The sequence below is a fragment of the Xiphias gladius genome, chromosome 7, assembly GCF_016859285.1.
Source record: "Xiphias gladius isolate SHS-SW01 ecotype Sanya breed wild chromosome 7, ASM1685928v1, whole genome shotgun sequence".
Classification (NCBI taxonomy): Eukaryota; Metazoa; Chordata; class Actinopteri; order Istiophoriformes; family Xiphiidae; genus Xiphias; species Xiphias gladius.
This window is the reverse complement of record NC_053406.1, coordinates 3924928-3930605: the sequence shown is the minus strand read 5'-3', so window position 1 is coordinate 3930605 and position 5678 is coordinate 3924928.

The following is a 5678-nucleotide window of genomic DNA, read 5'->3' as shown; positions in this document are numbered from 1 at the left end:
GTCAGCACCTATTAAAGAGGCCCTGTTACAGAACCCCACCCCCAAACACACGCACTCTCTCATCATGGAACCCCTCCATTTGATTTCCAGGTATCTATTAAGTCAATCATTTATGGACTTCATGTTGTTTAATATAATGCTTGCTCAAGGGGGAATATCGGGTCTCTGTAAATACTATAAAGAATACAGTCTAAACCTGCGCCATGTGAAAAGTACCCTGAGATAACTTCTGTTATGATTTGGCGCTATATAAATAAATTGAATTGAATAGTGTGTAAGGTTGACTGTGATTAAAAGTCAATTTTTTTTTTTTTTAAATTGAATCAGGCAAAGTTTATGTGTCATTCCAAGTATGAAATATAAAAAATGGTTCTGTAGGATCAGGATCAGGATATAAAAACCGACATAATCTAAATAATTTCAAATCATTTATGATATGGATTCTACATTTTGCCCACCCACTGCTTGATTCAGTTTGTACAGTATGCATTTGTTACTACAATGGGTGGACACACAATAACAGGACTTGTAATATCTCACTGGAACTGTCACAACAATAATGGATAAATGGAACAATAAAGCTCGTAACTGCTTGTACGTACTCTCAAGCATTTTAATTATATTATAAAGGTGTTCATATTGCACTTTTTACAGTATCTCATTGTCAGAGATGCTGTTGTATCGTGTAGGATAATCCATCTTTCAGCAGTTTGTTCTGAACGGTCAGTCCATGTTGACTATGCCATGATGAAAGCTTCGTCCTGTCAATATTCTTGTCAGTGGGAGGTATCATTGTAATAGTAAGTTGAGTTCTGCAACATTGCCCTTTACCCAGTGTGGGATGTTTGATTTTGTCCTGTAAACAGCTCTTAACCTGATTACTAGGGCCAATGTAGATAATTTTTTCACTAAGTAAACCTTTGTGGACTGATTAACTCTTCAAACTTTGCTGATGGGTTACAACACAGACCACAGTGAGAAATGTGCATAGTGTTTAAAATGATTCAACCTCCGAACTATTTGTATTTGCATAAGACTTTATGAAACAGACATATGCAGCCACTTTTTATGTTAAGTTTACGCAAATAATGTACCTTAGGATCCCCAGAACTTTTCAAGCTGTCTGGTGATGTCCGCAAGTGGGATTTTGTGTTCCACAACAAGAATCTGCAACCCTCTGGCCACAACTCTCTACAGCTACTTCCACATAAGACACTTCAAACAGGGTCAAGTCTAACCCAATTTCCACCCAGATACAGGTGAAGTTAACTTGAAGGTAAAAAGTGTACACAGCCTCCCACCAGGCATTCCCACCATGACCTTCCCGTAACTTTTCATACATACTGATAAGAAAAGTTCACTATCATGCCACCTGAGTGTTGCAATTTTGGCCTCAGACCTGATCAAGCAAATCGTTTTTTGACCTATGCTCCTCTGCAGCATATACACTTGTGTTTAAAAATGTTGTTAATTATTGCAAAAACATAAACAGGGCACAAGTTCAGCTTCTTTTCCAGTAAAGACAGATAGTTAAGAACAAAAGGCTAAAAACTGAACAAAACACATGCAGAAATGCCTGTTGTCCCTGAGGGGGAGAGCTGAAGAGTCACTTATTTTTTATGTGTAGTTTTTCTGTGAGATTTGCTGGTGCATACGGCCTCTGAATGTTGGTCCTTCTTTCAGTATCTGCGGTCCACAGCGGCTTCATACTGTATGAAAAGCTTCTCCCTCAGTTCATGAAATCCCTGCAGCATCTGAAGGCAGCAGGACTGACATGTTGTGAGATGCACAGCCTCTGAGAAGCGCTGCCCCAGAGCGCAGTGCCGTTACGCACGGCCGCCCACCATGCTTACTCACATTAAATCGCCGAAAAACGACACCAGGCTGCGGTATAACCACACAGACCTCCACACACATAAGACTTGTCTTTTATAACTTTTTTATGAAGGAGACATCCATTTACCAGGGCTCATCACAGGCTCATGTTTTATTGGTGAAACACATGGCAGTGCAAACGCTGTTGTGTAACATTCATTAATAACTAGGTGAGATAAACGAAGTGAGCTACATTAGAATTATTGCTAAAATAGCGTTGGTCCGATGTATTCATATAAACTGTTTCACCAAATCATTATTATAGTGGCTACCTGATGAAAATTCATACATACATAAAAATTAAAATCAAGCTTCATGAATGACCAAGACAGAACAACAATAATGATTCATGCTAGGCAGTTAATGTGGTCCACATTTAGATAAACAGCTGGTTTTCTTGGTGGAAGCCACGTACAGGTGCACATACAAACACGTGGGACTTTTAGTAAATAACCACACGAGCTTATGTACATGCCTCTCGTGCGCCAACGCAGACACACAAAAGGTTAATGATTTACTGTATTGATATCAATCAGCTGCCTCCCTACAAATGAATGAAACACTTGCAGTTGCAGAGGTTGGTTTGTCCCCACCGAGGCTGCAGAAGAAGAGGAAAAGGGAGCAGGGAGATGGTCTGGATTAGTCTTTGGCAAGTTAGACAGGGGCTGGGGTATAAGGTGGACTGAGGTTAAGTTGTGGGAGGGCTGGTCTTCAAAGCGGGCCTAACAGGTATGACGGGAGTGAGAAATAACAGACAAGACTGCAGTTGACTGGGTGTAACAGTATGTCAAAATGGTGAAAGCTGTTACCGGCGAATGCGAGCCAGCAGCATTCAGCAAAAGAATCTCATACCCTTTCATGCAACACACACAACTAGTGTTTTATCATACCTGCAAAATGAAGGTTCGGTTTTGCAAGAGCACCATGTGTTGCACGTAGAATGGAACAAAGTCAGAATTACACAGAAGCAGGAAAAGCCACAATAAATATGTGATAAACTCAATTTTCAGTCACAACATACATGAAGAGTAACTCTGGTGTTACTCTTTTTCGAACATTTAAAAGTTCTGCCAACATGAGTTTGTTTAAGGAAGCACAATACAATCCACTGATTCAGTTATCCTGCAGGGAAAAAAATGGTAAATAGAAGCAAGGTCATGTAAATGAATGAATATACTCACCACTTGTAAACTACTGCTGGTGTAGCACCAGTGGGAACAGCTGGAACAGCCTGACAGGCAGATGATTATGGCTCTCTGCCAAATGGCCAAATAATATGAAATAAGCAAAATAAGAATTCATCACAGTACCTTTACTTGTACCATGTTACGTCGGTCAAACAAATGTGCCAGCGCCACAAACACAACCCCTGTGTTCTTCCAAACAGAGATATCTGCTCTCTGTGCTGGAGCAGACGCTTCTCAGTCTGCAATACATCAAACAAGACTAATCCAACTGCAAAACCAAATTCATATGCACCAGCCACAAAGTGTTTGCTGTAACTTGACTTAGAGGGAACAGTTTCACCCCCTGATGACAATCACTTCTTCTGTCTTGGAGATGGCAAACCTCCTAAACCTGACCATCATCACCTACTGCCTTATACGTGGAGGCCTGAAGGTGACCAGCAGCTCAGGAAAACAGTTTGAAAGTGTGTTCAGCTACATGAGTTACGGAGTGCACGGAGTATTGAGCATCTGTCGATACCAAAACTCATCTGATATTTATTTTTATCTAAATGACAAAGCTGCAAAGTGCGTAGTCAAGCTACAAATAGTGAATCTCGTGGTTCAAAAGTATTAAGTTGATCTTCAATTATTGTTAGGATATGAACGTAAATGTAACTGAGCATAACACAACATGAGACAAATTTAATTTTTTCCTGCCATGAAGTTCGTCACTGTGTTTTCATTAAATAGTGTGAGTGTCATTTTAGCTAGTGAAACCGATGGTCAGCGTGGCTAAAAATGAGGTAACAGATGAAAAGGTCATTCGGAGGGTCTAACCCTGTCTAACCCTAACCCTTTGTTCCACCCAAATACATGCTTCCTGTTGTTCAGACTGCAATGTAATGATATAAAAGCGCAACGGTTAAACAAGCTATCCAACACTGGCCTCTGGCAGAGAAAAAGTATTTGAACGGAGACTCAGTAAAGTTAAAGTCGTAATTACTGTGGTACTATGGTTGGGCAGTATGATGATATACACCATGAAAAGAAACAATTTGGTCCACAGATTTTTCTACATTTTTTTTGACCCAAGTATATTATTTCTTCACAGGTTAAACTCTGTAAATCCGGAAACAAGGAGCAGGACTGCTTTATGCTACTGTTGGATTTAAAGGATTCGAGCAACAAAATAACAGAGTACCTTCATTTGTCCGTTCATTCATTTGAGGGATTGGGCATTTCCATCTGGATATTTTTCATGGAAGTATAAAATTACATTTACCAGGACAGAATATTTATATTGTCAAACCGTGGTTATAACAAATCATTTAAGTGCTGCAACTGGTCCATCTAGTAGTAATGAGGGACTTTAGTAGCCCTGTTTCTGAGGAGCCAGCAGGACGTTCACCAGCCACTCATACTAACTACTTACAGTGTGTTATTACGACGACAACTACAACTGAAACGGCACTATAACCACTGACACAAGTGCTGCTAATGCTCATTTCATTATCACTGCTTCTATTACTATTACTACTGGCAGAAGTACAGATACGGCTGCTACCAGTAGTTGTATCAGGGCTGCTATACACTGATGATTTTTTTTTTCTTTTTCTAAGTTCCTTCTAAACTGTTTGCTCTGCCGTGGTGAACTCTTTGAAAAGATTCCAACCAAATATATGCTTCCTGTCTAGACTGCAATGTAAAAAGGCGTGGGCCTAAGGGTTTATTTTATTCTACTGTTCATATCTCATACTTGACATGACCAGTGAAGAAAATGTCAGGAGCCAAGCAAAGTGTGACCTACAAGTTTCAGCCACAAGAGGTCAGGAGTTCACAGTTTTTAATTGGTCATACAGGCTCCTTAACAGGTACCCTGCCTTGTTTTTGATCACTGATGGAGCTATGGAGCTATGTTTTGATGACTGGGTTCCTGTTTTGTGTGTCTTGCGCTCTACCAGTATCTGCACGAGGAGACGTGCATGAGCATGTGAGTGACACAATTCCTGCCGACACTTTCAGAATATTCCACCGTCTGACAACTGGTGGCAGTAACAAAACAACAAAAAAAAAACAACATAATTAGTTTTACTGATCTGTTGTGTAAACATGGATGTAAAATGCATGTTTCGAAATATCCACAAATCTGCCTCGCAAATCTTACACAAGGAAGAAAATGTTTTCATCACATTTCATGGACCTTGGAGTGTATCCTTGAGGTCTAACAAATGTGTTTTGGTGAGGTTATTTGTTTGTTCACGAGAAAACTGAAGAGCATCTTTAAGATCATTATAATGTCTTATCTCCTGCCTATGATTTATTCCCTAAATATAGTTTTATATCCAGATGAGCATTCCTACTGATTACAGTGACAATGAATGAGGTTGACACTTGGAGCTGTTTGTTGAGGCTCTAATTCTGTTACATGTCACATTATCCAGATGATATTTCACAGCTTAAAAAGAGCTAGAAATGAAAAACTGTCTTAAGGCTTTGACAAGCTGAGTGGAAACTGTGACATTAATAAATGAGACTTGTGCACTTCTGGCCTCTTGTGGCTCAAATTAGTCCCACATCGTATCAATTACAATAAAATGTGGTGTGGTCTGTTCATTATATTAACATATGCAGTGC